The sequence below is a fragment of the Sinohyriopsis cumingii genome, unplaced genomic scaffold (assembly GCF_028554795.1).
Source record: "Sinohyriopsis cumingii isolate HCF-2022 unplaced genomic scaffold, ASM2855479v2 utg000837l, whole genome shotgun sequence".
In the NCBI taxonomy this organism is placed as follows: domain Eukaryota; kingdom Metazoa; phylum Mollusca; class Bivalvia; order Unionida; family Unionidae; genus Sinohyriopsis; species Sinohyriopsis cumingii.
In genome coordinates, this window is record NW_028315936.1 from 179,360 (window position 1) to 203,867 (window position 24,508).

At 41.7% G+C, this 24,508-nt stretch overlaps 1 protein-coding gene across 1 annotated transcript in view; it reads left to right on the top strand.

Moving 5' to 3' along the window:
- LOC149773176 (complement C3-like) overlaps positions 1-24,508 on the top strand; it is a 519,398-nt gene that overhangs the window by 77,620 nt on the left and 417,270 nt on the right. The window lies entirely within an intron of this gene.

Below are 24,508 nucleotides of genomic sequence, written 5' to 3' on the forward strand. Positions count from 1 at the left end.
ACTCCTCCTCTTGCAGATCAATTAGGTTATTTGACTGATCGGTAAGTCTGAAATTAATTCTCGTTAAAAACCGATCATGGCATCGCATATAGACCGGATTAATCGGACTCTCAATGATTAAAAATCCCGGAGGGGCTGTTGGTGAAAACGAATAAAGGATATACCCCTGTTGAGCTTGATTTGATTGCTTGGTATCCACCTGATAACTCCCTTCGATAACATCACACACTAGATTGATCGCTATCACTGATGCGATATTTACGTTGTATGCAGCAATATGCCTACCACCATCTCCGTTATCGTGTCTGAGGATAGTTGATGGGGGGGTGTCCGCGGGTGGATTCTCAGGCCATCCTAGTATGGTTCTTATTGAACTGTTATAAATATCAACCATATACCCCGGTGTGCTTATTTCAATCGTCGACGATAACGTCGGTTCATGAACCGTAATAGCGATTTTTGATTCCTTTCCTGTGATCGATTTTATCCTGCGTTGAAATTCTTTATTGATTTGCTCTATTTGGTATGACCCAGTTGGTATTGTAACCTCCTCCCAGTCTGGGGTCCCATCGGGTTTATTTGTCCGTGCAAAAACCAGCGAGTTATTAGGTTGTTGTCCGTTAAATGCGTCCGCTCGCATATTAGGCCAACTGTGATATACTCGCAATTTTGCCAGCGCTATTTCCTTTACTGGAACCGGTGATGGAAAGTTTACACTGAATTCGGGTTTCGTTGATGTTATCGATATCATATTTGTTTGTACCGGAGTGGTATTCTCCGCGATCCGCTGAAGTAATTGAGACCCTTCGGGGTTCAGCGACATTATTATTATTCGTTGTTTTTAGTGTCTAATTTTAACAACCAGGTGGTTTCGGCTTCCAGTTGAAAATCCTCAATTTTTGACATCGCGGAGCTATATAACTGGACCATCGTGGAGAATTCAACATCGGATACGAACAAATTATCAATCGATAACGAGATCAACCCGGATAATTTCGAGTATGCGTCGGATACTATTTGATGTTTTACTGTATACTCGTTGAGTTTTTTTCTGAAAACACGATGATATCTTCCTAGTGATTGCGTTGGCAACTCCAGCAACTGTTGTCATTGCGGAGACAGCGATTGGAACAGCGATCGGGGCTATCGTGGTCACCGTGGATAAAATAACACCGGCGCCAGCTACTATACCCGACACCGAGTACACGACCGCGTCGATGGCGGTTATTTTTCGGCGGTATTTTTTTATTTTTGCACGGTATTGTTCGGAAAGCGTTTTCAAGTTCGCGGAAAATTCTTTTGCGGTATCGAATCGATATTGATGTGACGTCGGTGATACCTCTGATTCAATTTCCTTGGTGGTCATTTTTATTTTAAAAGAGCTAGTGTTTTTAATTACTTAGATTCGCTGCAAATTCCACATACCATGTAATGTTTGCCCGGGCTAGATTTCTATCAACGGCATAAATTGTAAACTGTTCAGTTGCGTTCCTGTCTATAATTGTTGATATTGTATTGTTAAACCCGGATGAACTCGACGATAATATATTAAACTGCATCATTGAAACCAGTGTCAATCGATAAATACCCTTGACAGTTGCGGTAATATTTACTGTATTCTGTGTAGGAGTCCAATCGAATGATCCATGCCGAATTGTGTATACTGTGTTGATGATGTTCTCATGAGGGATTTTTATTTTTCGAATTGCTCTGCTACTCTCGGTAGTCCGTCTTTAATCGCTTCAACATCAGTTTTAATCGTTCCTATTTCCTGTATATGCGTGTCCACATCTTTTTTGTTCGCTGCAACCCTAGTAATGAGTGTATTTATTTCCTGTATATGCGTGTCTATACTTTTTTTGTTCGCTATAACATTAATTTTGAGTACTTCTATTTCCCCTTCATGCACGTCTATACTTTTTTTGCTCGCTATAGCATTAGTGTTAATTGTTTCTATTCTCTGTCCATGCGCGTCTACATTATTTATGATCGTTACAACATTAGTTTTGATTGTTTCTATTTCCCGTGTATTCTCGGTCATACTTTTTTTGTTCGCCGCAACATCAAGTTTGATTGTTTCTATTTCATATGTATGCACGTCTATACCTTTTTTGTTCGCTGCAACATCAGTTTTGATTAATCCTATTCCCCGCCAATACGCGTCTACATTTTTTTTGTTCGCTTCAATATCAATTTTGATTGTTCCTATTTCCTGTGTATGCGCGTCCACACTCTTTTTGTTCGCTTCAATATCAGTTTTGATTGTTACTATTTCCTGTGTATGTGCGTCCATATTATTTATGATCGTTGTAACATCAGTTTTGATTGTTTCTATTTTCCGTCCATGCGAGTCTACATTATTTATGATCGTTGCAACATTAGCGCCGATTGTTTCTATTTCCCGTTCATGCGAGTCTACACTCTTTTTGTTCGTTGCAACATTAGTTTTGATTGTTTCTATTTCCTGTCTATACGCAGTGATATCATTTATAGTTATTGTGATCTCACCCGGCTTGGTATTTTTTTTACCAAAGAATTTATCAAAGTTGTCATCGATCCTGTTAACATTTTTTCGTAACGAGGTAAATTGGCCCGGCAGCGTCATAAGATCCGAAATAGCATTTTTTATCATTACAAAATTCGGTTCGGTTGCCGTCGGGGGTCCCCGAAAAAAACTATTGATAATGTCTTGCACATCGGCGAAATGCGTTAGCGTCAACCTGAGCCGTTCTTCATGCAAGTTAATTTCACTACGTAAACCTTTTAACAAATTTGACATGGTTATATAATTGTCGCCAAGTGTACTTATTTTTCCATTTATCGTCAAGATGGATTCACCCGGTTTGAGTCGTCCGTCGCTGGTATACAGCGCGATAGTGTCCTCGGCGGCATCACGCTGTCGTATTAAAACGTCATTCAGTGACACATTACCGGATTTCAATTTACCCTGGCGGTCTTGAAATACAACTATTTCGCCCGGGTCAACACTTGTTAGATTCAACATATCAGCGATTTCATCCTCAAATAGTTTTTTTATGTCGGCGGCGGTCGTTTCCGTGGATTGTTTCAGCGCCGAAACCGGTCGCCCCCAGATATCAATCATTATTATTGTAAATGTTATTCTCTAAAATCCGTTGAGCTTCTACAACCCCACTAGTGTATTCGTTTACAACCACATGAGGTGGTTTCCGCGATGATGAAATCGCCGCGAGTACGTTCAATACCTCACGGCCACATATCGGTGGGTCACTTAATCGCTGTGTTGGCAGCGTGGAATAAAAAACCCGGGCTGAACACGCCGGGGCTGAACACGCCCGGACATACCGCATGAACTCTTTCGGCGGGGCTAACCCGTATGAATCAAAATAGACGATTGCACGCGGATCAATCGCGTACGCAACCCAATGAGTTCCCGCTCCGGAGGACCCATCGAGGTTAATTATGCCTGTTTCAGTATTCCTTGGGGCCGCCGGTAATTGATCCCTCATAAAAACACCTCTGAAGTTTTTTTATCGCTAGCGCGTTTGCGGCGTCTATTAAATCAAAATTAGACATGGGAGTCATTGACTCCTGCGTTAATAAACGGTTCCCGGTAGTCTTAGACCCTTTCCCGAGTACCATGAATACGGGGTTCCCGGTAGTCTTAGACCCTTTCCGGCCACGGGTCGTTTTTTTTTGTAGCCTTTCCCGGTTGCCTTCTTCAATGCCATCCCCGCCGCGGTACCAACGGCTCCTAACGCCGCCGCCTTAGCCACTGCTGGTGCGGCCGCGGCAATCAACGCTGGAATCGCAGCTAACAGCGGAAATATCCCACCGGTCTTTTCCATGTTTTTAATTGCTGCGGCTGAAAAATCTATTTGAACACCCTTTTTATTCTTCATCGCATCATTGAAATGTTTTATTTGACGCGCCGTCAACGATATCTTATGATTACCACCTGCCATCTGTGACGGCTTCAGCGTTATTGTGGTTCCGCATTGTTTAGCCGACTTTGATCGTAATTTCTTGACTTGACCATCAGTCAACTCTACACTGACGACACTATACGACATTTATTGTAAACGCGTTTTGTGCTTTCAATTACATGTTTTCCACTGGCGCATCAACGATTCTCATTCGTCCACCAACGCCTTCTAGCAGCATTGATTTATCGCTGAGAATGACAGCAACCGCTCTATAATTAATACCACCCGGGGCTATACGAGCTCGGAAGTGTATATCAACGACGGATTGTCTCGTTAAATCAAGATGTTCCAGCGAAAAATAATAAATCGGATACAGGTTTTTAAAATCAAGTTGTGATATTTGCAAACCAGTGTCGACGTTTTGATCACGACCCATATACGACAGCAATCGATGATACACACGTGCGATATGGTTGTCGCCGTAATTAAGCTGTATATCCTCGGATGGTTCCTGTTGTCCGTTTATTCTCAGCGAAACATCCCTGACTCCTAATTGATCAAATATCATATGGCTGCGTTCTTGACTGCCCAATCGTTCCCTATTCTGTAGCGCTATGAATATATGACGCGGGGCTGAAACACCCTGTTTTGACGCCAGGTGCCATGTAAACGTATCGGCGACGTTATCCTCTTTAGCATCAGTTGTTACCGCTAGCCAACTCAACAACGATTTCCCTCCCTGTTCCATAAATGCTAACAATCGTGCTTCCGTGGTAACTGATGGAGTCAGCACCGGCATCCACAATGCCATTTTAGTTAAAATGACTTTACCGGCAGCGACGCCAGCAGCACGCCATATTGCATTGTTATCATCGCCCCTTCGCGTCAGCGCGATTGTATGCTTAGCCCCATAGATAACCTTCCTGACATTTCTGCAGAATCCAAATATATGATGGAGTGGAATCGCGCATGAAAACTGTCGGCGTGGTCCTTGCAACATTCCTACTCGTGTTGCGAATCCCGTATTGTAATTATCGTTAAGACTTTTTATAATATTGAAATTAGCGCCCGGTCTTACCCTGCGGTCTGGATTGGCTGCTTCAGCCTGTGGGTCAGTTGCGGTATCTCTTTCCACCAGCACGTTGATGTACTGAAGATTATCAGCGTTATTAGTGGTGTCCTTTGCGAACATTATAGATGGGCCCGCCGATCTTGTATAATCATCCGAGTATCTCGCCAACCCAATTATCGTCGTTGCAACATCAACCTCGCGTTCTATTGATTCAATTTCTCGCCCGTCAATAAGATATCTGGCGCTCTCAAATAACGCCATGATACCGTTGTTGACGAAGCCAACTCGAACACGATGGTCATCTGCGTATGGTGCATTATCGGCGGCATTTGTCACGAGTTCTCCCTCAATTTCGATAAACGCTTCACACGGCAGAAAGTATTTACTGGTATCTTGGACTTGAAGTTCAATTCGCGATCGTAGGTCAGGTTGCGCTGCATAATAAGAATAAAATTGATAATCACGGACAGAATCATCCCTGCGCACTGGGGCGTCCATATCAAACGCGGGGTCAGCGGTTCGCGCAAACATTTTATTATTATTCATGTCGGTGTTTTCAATTGCGATTTTTTCGTCGTAGACCACTCCCCGCTATCTCGTTCATGAGCGCGTTGGTTGCCGCATCGGCTGATGGCGAAGTCGCCAACGACGGAGTCGTCGCCAACGACTGAGTCGTCGCCATCGACTCTAATTTTTCTTCCACGGCGTTATTTATTACTTTACTGACATTTGCAGGCATCACTGTCGTTGATGGCATTACCGGTGGTTTCTGTTTTCTTTTTGAAAATCTCTTGGATTTCACCAACGACATTAGTTTGTCCCGCGCGGCTGAAAGCGCCTTTCCGGCAACATCTCCAATAGCGCTGATTCCCTTATCACGAATAACATCAATAGCCTTCATTCCTAATTGTTTGGCTAACGGCGCTACTTTTGGAGCCATTCTTGTAAATAACCCCGCAATGGTGCTACCGAGACCATCTCCATAGTACGCACGGTAAACAGGCAATCGCGAGTTTACCACGTAGACGAGTACTGGTTTATCATGGTTGTAGTGTATGATCATCCTTATTAAAAACACCAGTTTTCCAATTAGTGATTAACCCCCCCCCCCACCGCCGTGTGGAAAACCGGAATAAATTTTATCAAAATTTCCTTGGGTTTTTGCCCTCGATAAAAATCCGGTTTTTTTTCTGTTTTTTTTTCTTGATTTCTAGTCATTTTTGGTCGTTTTTTGTTGCCTATAGTCGTTTTTTTTCGATTTTTCAGCAAAAACATCGATTTTCTCTAAATGATTTCCTTGGGTTTTTGCCCTCAAAAAATGGCAAAAAACAGTCAAAAAATGGCCAAAAACAGTCAAAAAACGGTCAAAAACAGTCAAAATTAACAAAAACGATAATTATAAAATTTTATAATTTTATAATTTTAATCATCCACTAACTCGTCTATGAGCGTTCGATATGCATTAATGTCCATAATACCGCCTGTAAATAACCGCTTGCAAATATCAGCGGCCTCATTGATTATTTCCGTAGAGTTATTTCCGGCTCGTTTTCCTCCGATTAGTACTTCCAGCCGTGATATATCACTGAGAACACTACCAGGACAGGTAACGCCGTAGGATTCTTTACCAACAGAGTATCCTTTTCCTTTTTTTGGTGTTATACTCTTAACTTCCTTGTGGAATGCGTCGTAATCGGATTTACTACGATGTGGTAATGCATCTTTATGTTTACTTGCTAAATACACTATTCTTGCCCAGTCCTTTAACGACTTTATATTTTTCTCGTAACCGCTATTGATATGCTTCTTATCTCGTATGCTCTTAGCAAAATTGTTGGCAGTAAAATTAATTAATTCTTCCCTGTTGCTGAAGCCTCTAATTTGATCTATTGTGCTCTTCTTGAGTACAATACGGGGTATATTCCCCTCTTTTTCTTCCGGTATTTCTTCTTCTGGTATTTCTTCTTCTGGTATTTCTTCTTCTGGTTCTTTCGCAGTAGCGCCTAGTTCTTCCTCGTCGGCCATTGTAACATAAGGTTCTTGTGGTTCGGTTATAGCGAGTGGTGGTGGCCTCCGTGTTGTAGCAGCCGCTACTTTTGCAGGGAGTGTTTCTAAAGACCTTTTTGTTTGTTTTGTCTCTGCCGCTATCTTTTCAAGCGCACCAAGAACGGGTACAGTTACCGCCGTAACATCCTTAGTCGCTTTAGTTACCGGGGCAAATAACTGTTCACTTCCAACAGCAAAATCAGTTTGCATTTGTTGTCGCGTTTGAAGTTTCTCTCTCACTCTGTCTCGTAACGGTATAAACTTTATAAGCGCTGCTAGCCGCTCTCTGGCTAGCCGAGTAGTAAGTGATTCACCTACCATTATTGTAAATTGATCTGCAATTTCAAATAAAATTTTCCGCCGGGTCTTTCCATGGTGGCAGAAATATATCGTGTCATTGTGTACATCACATATATATAATGTTACATTTGTATGCCGACTTCGTCACGCGACGTGGGCACAGGTAACTTCAAGCTGAGGCTCCCCACAGGGGTTTCGTCTATGATCCTCCTAATGTTTTTAATCTTACTAGAGATCTCGCGGCGTTTTTCATAAAGCTGCCCGAGTTTTTTTCGTATTGTTTCAACGGCAGTGAATAACCCAATGAATACGCTTACGTCATTGCCATATAGGTTCTCATTAATTGTATGTTGTAATCGTTTTATAAAAGAATACTCGCGGGCTAGCGTAAAACGCCCTCGCTTCGATTGTTCGTTTATAGCCTCATAATCGGATAATATTTCCTCGCTGTTGAGCCTATCAGATAATACAATTCCTTGATTTTTTAATTTTGAAATCTCAGTTAATATATTATTGATGTCTTGGGAATCCATATTCTTATAAACATCTTATTTCTAATATCAAAAATTTTATTAAAATTTAAGTTTAAAGTTTAATAAAATTATTGGGGGTCATTTTTGACCCCGTTTTTTGTATGGACAGTACAATGCCGTAAATCTCCACTCGAGTGTTGTGGCAGATTGCAGGCATATACATATACTTAATTATGGACAGTACAAACAATGACGGGGGCGTGGTTTGCACTCAACCGAACCAAAACGCAACCCATGAAAATCAATCATGGTTGCGTAGTTGGAAAAAACCAACCGCGCACACTATGAATGATAGTGTGGGCTGCGTTTTGGTTCGTTTTGAACTTCAACGAAGGGGGTTTTATCCCCTCCCCCCCAATTATATAGAAAAAAAAAACATCTGACCGTTTCCCGCCAGGCAATTGCCCGCTGCGAGGCGCGAACCCGTAAATTGTTGACTCGAGTTTCATAGTCAAACATGTTTGCATTGGACTACGGACCGCACCTAACAAATAACGAGTTTTTAAAAAATATAAGCACGTAATGCGTTCCAGGTGAACGCGCATAGGTAACTTATTTACATTGAAACAGACGACTATTTGCAAATCACGTGACAGCATAACTCTATCATGGTGACTTCGTCATACCCTCACGAGTTATCCCCCTTCAAATATGAAAATCGAATTCTATGTCCGTTTTTACTTGAGAAAGCTGTTTGATATACTCGTTCTGCAACAAATCGTACTGAGGCGCTACAAATGTCAAAATATTTTCCTGCCTCATTCATTGACTGAAATATTTTTTCCTCGTGCGTTGACGTATCAAATGATTTGACGCCCCTTGCTGCTTTTGAGTACTTACCAGTCTGGCCTTTTTTAATATTTTCACTCTGAGAGATAGCTTGCCGATTACACAGTCTGTTATTTTGATAATTAGAATCAATGTGTTCAATAACGAGACTATCTTTGATCAATCCGTGGAAACATTCATAGATGATTCTGTGACAGAGATATTTTTTCCCTCCAGCAGTAAACATTAAATACCCGTGATTGTTTTTCCATCCAACCGGCTTCTTCAGTCTGCGGTTTCTAACAATACCGTCGCGAGATGCCTCGTAATTGACGAGCAGGGGATGCGGCTGAAATTCTTGGTCCATTTATATAATAATACTACTTGTCTAATTTATTATTTGGTTTAATTATAAACCTTTCAATGTAGTCTTGGGGGGTTTTGATGACGAAGTCGGCGGTGGGGTCAATGACGGCGTTTTTTATTCGTTTATCGTAATAGCGTTTTAGTTCCCTGTATCGCTTTCCGCCACAATTAATACACAACTGCGATTTTCCTCTTACACCAACGTGACAAACCAAGCACGGGAGGGGGCCAAGAGAACCATTACGAACGCTTTGTAAATGATACCCGCAGAATTCACCTCTACATGATTTATTGCACGGGGTTATCGACCCAATCATCAACCATTTGCATTTATTCATTATACTATATTCTTTTATTTAAATACTTGTTTTAATTATATGGATGAGTTTGAGAGATTAGCAGTAATTAAGCCCTGGAAAAATATTAGGTTTAATCTCGATAGAGTCCTCAAGGACGTACCAAAAGCGTTAATAAACGATAAAACCCTGTTGAATAAAATACGCGATTGTATCAATGAATTCAAACGTGATGGTGCATCTCATAGTTGGTCAACATTTCGAATTGATGGTGTTGTTGATGCTACCATGAACGACAACCGCGCAGCAATGATAATATCACAACTTGACGGTAAAAGGTATTTCTTCAGAGTAAAATTTATTGTCCGGGTGGAATCAGGCGATTGGATCATGCGTGATAAATTTGAACCAGTTCTCAGCGACAAGAAAACAGTCACTGTCAGCCGCGACTCCAAGCCGGGGTTGTTAACCGGAATTGATAGACCATACTATGAACGAGCGTATCCTGAAACAGCAGTTGTTTATGGAATATACCCGTTAAATAAGAAACCTGATATCGGAAAACTGAAACCGATGAAACAGTCAACTGGGATAAATTGTGTAGCAGAACGAATAATAGAGCATTTTACAAATGCATGTCGAGGAAACAAATTGACTGATTTACGACGTAGCAAAATCAACCAGTGGGAACTAACCGTAAAAGAGCGTGGAGCGACCATCAGCGACATAGCGAGATTAGAAACATCGCTGAGATTTCCAATAACCGTTACAACGATCACCGGTGAAGTATTATATGAATCGAAGTATAAATCGAAGGGAGCCCCAATCAAAATTATTGATCATAACGAACACGCATGGACGCCCGCGATCACAATATTTCCACGGGATAGAACAGTAAAGTATATACCCGAAGAATTCCTGGGAGAACAATTCTCCAAGGACGGTTTTCTCGCGGAGAGGAAACTATTTGATGCTATTGCCTACTTGTGTAAAAACGACCCTGTATCAGTGTGGTTACTTCGCAGCGCTGAAAACGATGCGGATACCTTTGATCAGTTTGTAAGACCAAACGGCGAATTATATCGCACTGAAGCATTTCACAACAGGATGAAAAAAACCGCCATGGAATTTGAAGAGCATGATGAACAACTGCTAACAAATTGTTTTACGATTCCATCGGTTGTAGCTCATGTTGCAGCAAGGAAAAATGCGTGGAGACCAACGCGCAAGGAATTTCTGCCGGATGTACAATCCAGTTGTTTGGAATACTATCACGGTGGACTATGGAACACTGAATACAACCGCGACGCTATGATCTCGGTTGATATGGTTGCCTGTTATCCAGCGAGTTTTCTCGGGTATGGATCCGCCGCTGAGTACTTTAGACGATTTGGACACCCCAGTCATGAAATGACTCGTGTTGCTATTAATGGACCACTGCCTGATTTTGATTTAACCGGATTCGCTCGCATAGTATCATTTGAATTCGCGGCAGGACTCCATCGCTGTTGCTATATTTGGATCGGTAGACACATGGCTGAAAAGAAGTGGCTGCCAATAGCGCTGCTACGGTATATGATTGATTGTAGCATGCTAGTTTCGTTGATTGTCAGTGACGCGATTATATCATATCGGGCGCAGACTGAAGTCTGGTTACCAGAACCGGAGCGTCTAGATAGCATAATTGACGAGTCCAGAAAAAACATTGATGCCGACGAGGAATATATCATCGAATGGTCCAGGAGGATATTTAACCAACGAAACCGCGAGGCAAAAGATCTCGGTAGAAGAATAATTGGTAAGTTCACACAAGGTGGAAAAAACCACGACTACAAACGATATTGCTCACGGCTGATTATAGATGACGCAGAATATGATTTCGTAATCAAGGACGCAGTGGCAAAAAATAGATACGTGAACTGCAAAACAGCTTTCTTGTCCAATGGAACGAGGTTGGGTACAGTTGTTACCTACAGCGATGGAGACAGCCCGGCGTATCCACATTTGAGGGCGTCTATGCTGGGTTATGCCGCTATCAATTTATTCTCGATGATAAATAGATTCCCCGATACCGCGGTTAGAGTAGCCGTTGATTCATTTTATGTTGACGTAGCGTATAAGGAAAACGTAGCCGGGTTTACTAGTCCGGACGAGAGTTGGGGTACATGGAGAATTAAAAATGAAATACGACGCGATTATTCCCCGTCAGCAGATGTCACCTTTGAGAACAACTACTTACGCGGTGATAAATTGTCAGAATGGTCTAATGCACCATCGTGTTCTGATCCAATTTGTAGACACAAGACGGTTTATTTAAGCGGCTGTGGCGGGTCAGGAAAGACGACTCGGGCAATTGAATTATTTCGAACGCGGGCAAGTATAATCGTGCTTACACCGACCCATAGACTAGCGCGAGAGATAAAACAACGAAATGTTGACGCCGTTACTTATCACAGCTTTTTTCGATACAGCGGCGGTGAGTGGACTCCTGATCGAACGGGTGAAAAATTTATTCCCGACATTTTCATCTGGGATGAGATATGTACTGTTTCGTTAGATACCTTACAAATGTTTCTTGAGTGGTTGCTGCGCGCGAATACAGCGGTGATAATGTGTGGGGATCATGGCCAACCACCACCATTTGTCGGCGAGGGTCCACATGATTGGTTAAGGGGTTTTGTGGACTATTATGAAGAAACCGATACTGATTACCGAGCACTTGATGAACAACTGCGCGAGGTTAAAAAACTAATCAGATTACAGCCGGATAGAATTCAATGTGAAATAATTCGCGAGGTGATTCCGGAAACGCCGTTAAATGAATTCTGGGAAACATGGAGACCAAACGATTTGATTGTAGCGAGTAGAAAGATAGTCAGAGACACACTTCAGCGGAAGTTGTTTACGTTGCATAAGGAAAAGTTTCCAACGCGCCCAGTGCCGTTATGTTATAGACCCGCGGACACACGGCGGCAGAACATTGAAGCTGAAATTCCAGGCCGGACAGAAAAACAAATTCTCGTGCTGAATGATATCGTGCTCGTTGATATCGGTGTCGTCGAGGACGCGCTACGTGCTGATAAATCCCCGTGGACGCTAGGATACGCAACAACAATACATTCCTCGCAGGGACTAACCATCACGGACACAATTGTTTGGATAGTTGATAATCGCATCGAATGGTCGAATCTAGTCTATCTTGCAGTGTCCAGAGTACGAAGGATAAATCAGCTTCGAAGAATTGTTATTGACGAAGCCACCGACGAAGCCGGCGACAAAGTCACCATCGATGCAAGCGTCATTGATAGAAAACTCTCGGGTTACCGCCAACAGGATAAAAAAAAACAGCGGCGTTTTGATATTGATGCCGAATTAATAATCTCGCTACGACAACAACAGAATAATCACTGCGCGAGTTGCAATTGTATAATGAGTTGGCGTTATTCGGATAAAGACACTCGCCAATTTACCGTGGATAGGATCGATAACAGTCTCGGTCATGTCAAAAACAATGTGAGGTTGACCTGTCTTGAGTGCAATAGACGCAACGGCGCTAGTTAAGACCACGTGGGGGTAATTGAGTATCGTTAGGTATCACTTGTAGTTGCTCGCGTGTAAATCCGCGCTGAGAAGCAGTTGAATCCAGTCTATAGATCGGTGGTCTACCAGTTGATCGTGTTATCGTTGATATGTTATGTGTGGTAACACTCCAAATAGGATCGGTAGCCCTTTTTTTACCGCCTTCAAGCTCTCCTGGTTCATATAGATATCTAACAGTGACATCGCCAAGAATCGGCTTGGAAACGCTATTTATTTTTGATCTTTTGGGTATATACTCGTATTTAATCGCGTCGCTGGGCTTCATGTTGATTGCTCGGGTAATCTCGTTATTTAACGCTGCAATTACACCTGGCAACCTTTTAACCCATTCACGAGATCGTTTTTCTTGGATGAATTCCTTCGCGTATTGATATCCAAATAACCGTTCAGCGAGAGTCCGATTGAATCGTTCAACAATTGCCTGATCACGATGTAGCGCAGTATGACCTCGTCGTATCGCGACGCTATGATGTTTCAGCGTTGATAAAACAGCGCCGCGAAATTCACTACCGGGATCAACTTGTAATAGATTTGGCCAGCGCAGAGGGCCTCTTCGATAAATTCTTTCAAACGCAGCGGCTACTTCAGTTGCCGACTTTGTTTTTAACGGCTCCGCTTGTTTGTATCGACTCGCAACATCAACTACGGTTAGCGCGTATTTGTAACCGTTGTCATGCGGCAAAAATAGTATATCAGCCTGATGAACTTCATTAGGTACGCTGACATCAAAGCGCGAGAAGTTGATTTGTTTAGGCGGTGGTAGATAGATTTGCCATATAGCCTGTTTGGATAACCAATTAGCCGCAGTGGCCTTTGTTACCTTTGCAGCGCTTGCAAGCTTACCAATTGCGGCCTTCCCCTTCCAGTATCCTCTCGGAGAATAATAGATGGATTCCATGTTGTTATTATAAACGCTATCGTTTTCAATTACCAGCGCCAGAAGCTCCGCTTCCAATCATTAATTTACCTTTCATAGCCGATTTTACCAACCATGAGGCCAATTTTTCTTTGACGGATTTATCAGGAATAGCATTTAATGCGTAAATTAATTTTACATCCGCGATATGACGCTGTTGCAGATCGCTACTTTTGTAAGCAACATCATGAGCATGACACGCCTTATCGATAGCGTTTATTGGATACTCACCGGGTTTGGGCTGATTTTGATCATCGAGTCTAATATCTAATCGTGTTCCGGGGCCACAGTAGTTATATCCTGGGAGGTGTTTTTCTCCTGGATACTTTGCCCACGGTGTTCCGGGGAGTTTTGCCAATTTGGCTGCGATGTCACCTCCTCGCTTTTTTTTAAAACATCTCCGGGTCTAATAGAAATAAATCTAAATTTCTTTGTACCGCATTGTACACACTTACCAGTAAGGGCCGATCTGTTATTTCTTGTTGTAGCGGTTGTCATATCATTTGTGCCAGTACGTACTCTACACTTCACACAATATAGATCCATAATTTATGTATAGAGATATGAATATAATTGATTTTTCGGCGACTAAAACAAGAGAACCAGTTAAGCATGTTGCAGCGTTACCAAACTCGATCCGGATGATTATCATCGGACCATCTGGATCCGGCAAGACGCAATTGTTACTCAATTTAATAATGAGATGGATGAAGTGGGATAAGTTGTATTTGGTTGCTCCTAGCGTAGATGATCAACGATGCTACGAGGTGTTGAAAGATTTCAACGAGAATGCATCAGCGATCGCTAAAAAAAATGTTATTGAGTTTATTACGGATATCAATGATGCACCGGGTATTGATGATATTGATGGCGACGTTAACAATCTAGTCGTGTACGATGATGTTATGTTAGACAATCAAAAAAACCCAGCTAGGATATTTTCCAGAGGCAGGCATAAAAACACTGACGTGATATATGTCACTCAACGATACACTCAGATTCCAAAAGTAATTAGAGACAACTGTAATATTCTTGCTGTGTTCAACGGCGTTGATACACACACGCTACGAAATATTTGGCAGACATGGTGCGGCGGTGACATGGACTTTAATGTTTTTCGAAACTTTTTTAGTCATGCTCAGTCGACCCCACATGGATTCGTAACGATAAATTTACATGATCCTCGGACACGATATCGTATCGGACTTGACCAAATATTCGGTTAGTTGTAAATAATTTTCATTGTAAATAACTACTTAGCAGCAGAGGGGGCGATGACATCGACGCGGTCGTCGATGTGCTTACCGGACGCTGACGACGCTGGGGATCAGCGCGCAGAAGGTGTTAATTAAACCAAATGACGATTGGACGATCCCCCAACGACGTCGTCGTTTTTTTTTTACCAGGCGCTGACGACACTAGATCGTTGAGTGCAGAAAGTAATAATTAAGCAAAATAACGATTGGACAAAATGTCCGATTCGCCCCCTCTGCTGCTACATTTATAGTGTTGAAACACAACAGCAAAACAAAAAGAGCAGCACCAGCAGTAACAACAACACTAACGTAATAATAATAATAATAATACGAGACATAGCAAATTTGCTGTTTTCATTACTGTATGACATATTCACTGTCAACATTTATGTTAATGTTAACTTTTAGAAAGAATCTTGTGTTCGTGAAACTTGTATCGTCTTTTATTCGGAGACTTATTTATTTTTATACTTGCTTAAGCAATGTTACCGCTCGGGGTTACTAGATGGCAGATCAAAGTTCACACTCCTTTCCCAAGTGGGTCATATGTATGCATGCAGTCAAACTGAAATAAAGCCCTGTATATCGTGAAACCTATTTTATTTACACTGACTAATATTGGTGTGCAGTTGCATCTCCTCAAAAGTAACTCAGCCATATGAAAGGTAGATTGGTTTGACATTATTTTCACGTTACAGTGAAGTTTGTATTTTCAACTAAGAGTCTCTTACACCTCAGTAATACTGGAGCCCATTTCACCTCACTCGCTTGGAAGCATCTCATTAATACTGGAGCCCATTTCACCCCAGTCGCTTGGAGGCATCTCAGTAATACTGAAGCCCATTGCACCTCAGTCGCTTGGAATTATCTCAGTAATACTGAAGCCCATTGCACCTCAGTCGCTTGGAATTATCTCAGTAATACTGAAGCCCATTGCACCTCAGTCGCTTGGAATTATCTCAGTAATAGAAGTTCAAACATCATAAGAGAATGAGAATGTGGCCTACTTTTTATAACTGGGTGACTTTGGTAATTCCAGCTATTCTTTCATCATGCCATCACTCAGTTTTGGTTTCTACAGTCTAGAATATATATATATATATATATATATATATATATATATATATATATATATATCATACCCTTGAGAAATGGCGTTAAATCCAAAACTGTAACAATTAGTTTCTATTGCAACTTTTGCAACTTCTACAGTTTCCTTGTGTTGATCGAATTAAACTTACAAAAGCACAAATAGATGAGATGGTGCGTTCTTGTTTCTCAGTTGTTTGTAAAGCAAAAGCCAATTAGTTAAATGAACACGTGTTATGGCTATATTTTCATTTGTTGCCATACTGTTATATTTATCAAGAATGAAAGTTGTCTAATAGCGTGAAAACAGCTCAGCTAGGACATGTGTCCATCTATCTTCTCTCGCATTATCTGTGAATTTTACAACTTCCTGAGCGACCAGCAGACCAGACTATCTCTTCGTATAAAACTTCAGGGGTGCAAACGCCTTAAAATTGTATCCTCTGAAAGAAAAAGATAACACTATTAATAGAAATAATGTGCTTAAATTAATGCTTGGTTCATGACATCAAGGTGGAATTTGCCCCATTGTGCCCTTCTCCAACCACACTATGATATCCATTTACCCATCAAAAACATTCAATATGTTTCAACATGCGCTTTCAGGATTTGCCACTGGGGTAAGGCTTGGGGACAGAGGTGTCGGTGCGGCTTTTGCCAATGGAAGTATGAGTGTTTGAATGAGTCTTGACTTTATAATATTAATAATGTCAATAATAATGATAATAATAATAATAATAATAATAATAATAATAATAATAATAATCGAACAGTAGTGAATGGGGCCACCCTAGCGTCAATGGGACTTACCATGCACAAAACGGTCCATGCACTCTGGCGTCAAGGGGAATTTAAATTAGGGATCACATGATAACCACTATAGGGACAAGGGGAATTTAACATGGAAGTACAGGATATCCATTATGGGGACAATGGAAATTTAACATGGGGGTTTGTCTAGGGACAATGGAAATTTAACATGGGAAATTTTAACATGGATGAGATTGTATAGGGACAATGGAAATTGAACATGGGAGATGGATAGAACACAGACAATAGACAACATACTATTTTTACAAAACAAAATTTGGGGAGGCAAGAAAGTCAATTCTTTTCGAGGCCTATGAGTGACCCTTACTTTCAATTCACTTATTATATACTATCCACATACGGGAAGGTGCCATAACTAACCCCATTATACTCTCCACACGCTGAGAAGCTAAATCAAACTCAAAATGTATTATCCACACACGGGGAGAAGCCATAACAAATCCCATATTTTTCTAATTCCCTTATCTCTTTGTTCGCTCTGTGTCGCCATTTTTCCTCGTGCGTCTTGTGCTTGTAAAGATATTTCCATTGTATATGTTCAGTTTGTTTCTTCTCAATTTGTAAAGTTTTTCATCAATGTGATTCTTGACTCTTATATTGAAGCATTTGTGCAATGATTTGCAGTAGTGTCTTAAAGCAGTAGACCGTTCAACTTCAGCTTTCTCAGTTACAGCGAGCTTCAAGTAGCATGTTGATTTCCAAGTGAGAAAATAGGTCTAATATTGTTACATATTTTCTGAACGTGTGTTTTGGTTTTAAAATTCAGAGTTAACCTAGGCAGAGTTATATAGTGCAATCTTACTCGCGTCATTCTTGAAAAAGCCTTCTGTTTGTTTCCTTTCTTAAAAACGGTAGATCTAATGTTAGAATTTTTTCCGTGACACGTTGCAGTGCCAAAAAAAGAGAAAGCTACGTTCACTGAATTATACAAGCTCGTCAACTGAAGATTTTATTTCATCCATCTATTTACTGATTTACAATTTGTAAGGATGTATGTGTTTAAAAAAAATTACATGACAAACGGAACAGTTCACAGAAATAGGGTGACTACTGATCACAATTTTGGAGAGGTATCTTCAAACAGGCACATATGCTATTAGGATTTCAATCAAAACTATTATGACGGAGAGGGAGTGTTATTCCTACTGTAGAATATATCACGACCCTTACGTTTGTTTTTACAGTATATTTTCCTTAAGAAAGATTCAAAGTTACACATATTCCACTTAGCCATAGAAAAAATTCACCATTATTAAATATTACCAGAGTGAACTGAAGATTATTGAAACTAAAAATTCCTCCTTTTTTGATAACGTGGATGTAATGTTCTCACAGAATAGTTCATCCAAATATGCTGTGATGTATTTGACTATAAAACTGACTCAATTTATGTGGGATCGCCCAGGGTACGATTGTTCTTGCGTTAGTTTTACTTTTTTTAATTATTTTATAAATCGCCTAGCAGTGAGACACGACCTATCTCGACACTGTGCGAAAAGGTACTGAAGTCAATTCGTAGTAAACGCGGTCAGAAAATAAATCTAGTCAATGAAATCGTTTATGATGAGTGATGCATTGTTTTGTTAGAAAGTTAGTGTGGCAAAATAATGTCTACGCTCTTGCGTTGTTACCATTGCAGTGCAGACTGACTGGAGTGTGAACTTGCAATCCTGTGTTGTGTATTGTACCATTTCTTCTTACCACATCAACTACTGAAAGGTCACAGTACTGGTTTACGTTCTGAAACTGTCAATTTCTTTGTACCTCACTTAAATATTTTGACACACACACTCTCATCGGTAGAGTCAGAAGTGTTACAGTATTGAGTGGCATGGTTTTTCGTTTGTTTTTGTTTTTAAAAATTGTGACACTGGGATTTTTATGAAGTAAAGAAATTAAAGTACAGTGAACCTCAAAGATGATGACCCAAACTGACTGTCTATTGATTCGTGTATTTACTTAAGAAGAAATATGACCTCTGAAACCCAAAGATATACGGCAAGCATGATTAGAATGAACACATCGGCAGCTAACTATATTAACAAAGGGTGTGTTTTCCTTCCCGTCCGTGTAACTTCGAGTTTCAATCCTCTTTCAAGATAAACTTATATCCTTATGTAGGGCTTGAAATAAAAACTGAACAAACTTAAACACTTTGGTCTAGATATTTCCTTTTGCAGCAAAAGACTATATACAGCATAAATACTGTTACAACAATAGAAAGCCTTAAATCTTCTTGCATAAAAGAAATCTTCACTTTCACACATTGGCAAATTGAATACTGTTTCTTTTCTAGAGTTTTGGTTAGCCCATATGTTCTTATTCGACAACCAAGAGACACTTACGTTTTATGTCAGGTCTATTCTGATCCAATGAGAGTGAAATGAATAGTGGAAGGCAAGTCACAAACCCTTTATATACGCTGGTCTGCCATGGATATATGACCAATGATGTTTCACATGTAGTCATTTGACTTTTTGCAGTCAAGATGAAACGATCGAATCCACTCGTGAAGAAAGGAGAAGACAGTAAGAGGCAGAAACGTGATCTATCGCCTCGTGCCATCGCTGTGGTCTTGGCATAAATTCATGCCAGTGATTTTGAAGATGCCATGAGTAAACCAGAACCCAGACCCAGAGAGTCTACACCTAGGCAAAGTTCACCAGTAAACCCTGCAAAGTACTGTCACATTCGAGAGACGGAAAAGCGCTCCTCTAGAAAATTTAGAACCACGACTTACACATACACGGTGAAGCTTAAAGATTTCAAGTCCGACGTACCATTGGAGAAAGCAGAAGGCTTCATCACGGAGGTGTGGGATTCTTTGCTGACCACACTAAAGCGACAATGTCAACCCGAAGAACACGATCGCTTGAGACTTTCCATACAACACGACAGCTTGAAATCCCCTGTTTGGATCGAATTTAGCAGCCGAGCATTCATGAGATGCAAATATTGCAAGATGTTCTAACTCCACGCTACACCTTAAAGGTGCACCCTCAACAAGTGTGCGAGCCTCTGTTGTTTCGTGGCCGAGATTTTAAAGATGGAAAATACATTCACGTCTATCATCACATTTCGATACATTACCACCATCACCGGATTCCTGGGATACAGATATTACTGTGAGAAATGTGACTATGGCTATAACAATCGAGAGCAACACAGACATTGTGGAGCGACATGCTGAGGATGTTTGGCCTCTCAACCCTGTCTGGACGAAGGGCAAGAACGAGTACATTGTCCTGCTTGTCTGCGCACGTTTGTCAGCCCTGCCTGTTACCAACAACATATAAAGACGCAAGGTTCACAGAACAAATGTGCTTGCCATCTCCTGAGAGTGTGCCTTACGTGTGGACAAGGCATACGTACCAATAGTGCCAAGACACACGTATGTTCAGGAAAGAAAAAATGTCACATTTGTCATCAAATCGTGGACTTGGAACATCAATGCCACATGCAAAAGTACCAACCCCAACTAGAGGAGAACGAGGACCACAAGAAGAAGAAAGGCAATTTCATCTTTTTCGATTTCGAATGCATGCAAAAGACTGGCATTCACATTCATAATTTCTGCGTGGCTCATCGAGCGTGCAAAAAGTGCATTCAAGACCCCATCTTGAGTCATTGCCCTCACTGCAGCAAGATTCCAGGCGGACGTGACAAAATCTTTCCAGGACCGAACACGTTAGCTGAATTCGCCCGATGGGTCTTAGACCCCATCGACAAGACGTGGAGCCGAGAGGACATCGAACGTTACGGAGATTGTCATCGCCATGCCACAGTGATGGCTCACAATTTCTCAGGATACGATGAACAGTTTCGTCTCAGATACTATACGGAGCAAGGCACCGGACGTCCTAAAGTGACTTTGAACGGAACCAAAATCATTTCCATGCAAGTGGGACAAGTACAGTTTAAAGATTCAATGAGTTACTTGGCAATGCCTTTGAGTCGAATGCCTAAAACGTTTGGAATGACAGAAATGGCTAAAGGGTACTTTCCTCACTTTTTCAATACAGAAGCAAATCAACATGCTGTTCTACCCCATTTGTCTGAGGCTAAGGACTACGACCCCGACAACATGCGTACCGAACAACGAGAAGCTTTCTACGCTTGGTACCAGGCCCATGCATCTGACCCTTTCGACTTTCAGGAAGAAATGCTAAAGTATTTTCGTTCCGACGTGGACATTTTACGACGTTGCTGTGGAAAATTTCGAGAACTGTTCATGGAACACGGAGGGGTCGATCCTTTGAAAGAAGCTTGCACCATTGCCAAAGCGTGTTCTTTAGTGTACCGCCAACGATTCATGCCTGAAAATACCATAGCTGTCATCAGCCCTCAAACGATCAACTAACTATGTCAAACGTCAATACTCAGTCAAAGCCCTACGTTGGTTACAATACTTGTGCGACAAGGAAGACAAATGGATTCAGCATGCCCGCAACGGAGGGGGCGAAAAGACCATTGGAACGCATTCGGTGGATGACTGGGACTTAGAAAACCCCAAGAGTGTGTACGAGTTTAACGGTTGCTTATTTCACGGGTGTCCCGTCTGCTACCCTGATCGTAGCACTAAAAATCAGTTTTTATAATGAACCATGGAAGACTTGTACCAGGAAACTTGTCAGCGGCGCCTAAAGTTAGAACAGCAAGGATACCAAGTGGTGGAAATGTGGGAACACGAGTACGATCACCGTTTGAAAATCGATCCCGAGTTTAAACGTATCGTGGAAAGTTACCAGTGGGTGGACCCCCTGAAACCGAGGGATAGTTTGTACGGAGGAAGGACTAATGCCACCTGTTTGTTGTACCAAGCCGACGAAGAGAAAGGAGAAGAAATCAAATACTTGTTTTCGCTGTATCCTTATGTGTGCAAATATTGTCGCTTTCCTGCAGGGCACCCGCAATTGCTGACGCAACACATCGACCTAAAAACATTCGACAATACGAAGGCTTGATTAAATGTAAAGTCTTGCTTCCCGCGGACTTGTACCATCCTGTGTTACCTCACCATTGCCAAGGCAAGCTATGTTTCCCTAGTGCCGCACATGTGGCGAAACGTGCAACCAGGATGAACCTTATCAACACACCCAGGAAGAACGTGCCTTGACGGGGACATGGGTTAGCGTGGAATTGTTCAAAGCTCTGGACATGGGATACCAACTGTTAGAAGTGTACGAAATTTGTCACTTTCCCAAGACACAACAATACCACAAGGGTGACCCCACACAGAAAGGCATTTTCGCAGCCTACGTGTATGCCTTTTTGAAACTTAAGCAAGAGGCAAGTGGCTATCCTTCCTGGTGTCACACTCCCGAAGACCAAAATAAATTCAAAGAGAAATGCTGGGAGCATGAAGGCATCACTTTAGACCACATCGAAAAAAACGAAGGTAGGCGATCGTTTGCCAAAGTGATGTTAAATTGCTTGTGGGGTAAAATGGCACAACGACCGTGTTTACCCAAGACGGAGCATTTGACAGAACCTTCCATCTACTTCCAGATGATTCACGACAAAACCAAATACATTAAATGCATAGACGTCGTTCGTGAGGATTTGATCTTAGTCAATTACGAAGCAGATCTGGACTTTGTAGAAACCGACAAATTTGGAAATGTCATCATTGCGGCTTACGTGACAGCCCATGCTCGCGTAAAATTGTACTAAGCTTTAGAACTGTTAAGGGATCGTGTCCTGTACTTTGACACGGACAGTTGCATCTACATCGATGACCCGGGTCAACGTCATCCTGACATCGAATGAGACCGTTCAGGAGCCTGGACAGACGAACACCAAGACAACAAGATTCTAAGTTTCGCGTCTGGCGGTCCCAAACATTACGGCTACGAATACCGGGACAAACAAGGAGAAGTGTACACCGAATGTAAAGTGAAAGGACTGACTCTGAATTATCGTACCAGTCGAGTGGTCAACTTTGGGGTATTGAAAGAAGCCTTGCAGTCTGGAGAGGATGGAAACTTTAAAGTGACCACTCACCAACCGAACAAGATTGTATGTTTACCCACTCACCAAATCATCAGTCGACCTTTGGAAAAATCTGTATCAAATCGTTTACCATAAGCGAGTGCGACTTCCCAATTACTTCACTTTCCCGTATGGACATGTCGTATTGGTCAGCATATAAAAAGGGACCATGTGCAAGATCGATAGTGTATTGTGACTACTAAGACCAAGCGAACAAGATCAATCCTTTCAGAGAAACACAAAACAAGTTCAAACAGGCGCAATTCAAGTTTGGGGCCTCTGAAGTCGAGTGCAATGCTGAGCCTTGCGATGTGAGCGATGCTATACGTTGTGACATTAGTGATGCAGTAAAGCTTCGTGGGAACTTTAGATCACTACCCTCATCATGGAAAGTGACGCTGTACGTGCCAGAACTGATGGATGCGAAAGATATGTCACTGGTCGTCGTGGACACTTTACTGGATATCATTTTAAATGTGAATGTCAACTTTCACGTATACCACCCTACGGAAGTCATTCAGCCCTGAGCAAACTCCTGTCGATGTCACCCTACCATGATCGAGAACCTGTTAAAGACGAATATTCGTTCCCTGCGCATTCCTTTGCTTGAATACGGTAACTTTGAAAATCGTTTTCAATTGTTCAAAGGAAAATGGCCTAAATATCCGGGAGGACCAGCCCCCAAAGAATTAGCCAGAGCCGGATTTTTCTACTTGGGCGAAGGGGATAAAGTCAAGTGCTTCAGTTGCGGTGTGTCACTTCACCAATGGGAACCACACAATTCAGACTACCTGGAACATGCTTGATGGTCTCCCAGTTGTCACTATTTACCTTAAGTGGGACGATATCAGTAACCCTGAACGGATACTTTACAAGAGAACATTCGCTGTCATGGACATTCCTGAAAGACCCTTTCGGGAGGACACTTGTGTGACATTACCCCCTGTAGAACATGTCAGAGCATTAACCAAAACATGTACAAAAACTTGTTTCTATTCCACGTTGATCGTTTTCATATGCATTGTATCGTTATACATAAGCCTTTGGCTTTTATGTATTTTTGTCTTTCGTGTTCATTTTTTAAAATATCAATAAACGTGTCCTGAAAAAAGTATGAAAAAATCCTGTCTTGTCTGATTTCGTGTCACAAGTGACATTCCTGACACTATGGCTACCTCTGCTGTCTCTGCTCCCTCATCCTCCACTTTCAAAGTCATCGACGAACACTTAGATCGTGCCAGTTGGGAGGCTTTGTATCTTCGCCATCCCTTTAACATGCTCATTGCTGGACCTAGCGGTTCAGGCAAAACCGAATTTGTCAAACGTTTGATCGAACATAAACATCATTTGATCGATCGTCCACCTTAACGAATCGTGTGGTGTTACAAAAAGTGTCAATCAGCGTACAACCTCTTGCGAGAAAGTCAAGGCGATTACGTCGTGTTTGTGGAAAGCATTCCTAACGAAGACGATATAATCGTGTCTGACTCCTGTCAGACCCGTTTGGTCATTTTCGACGACATGTTAGGAGAAGACGAA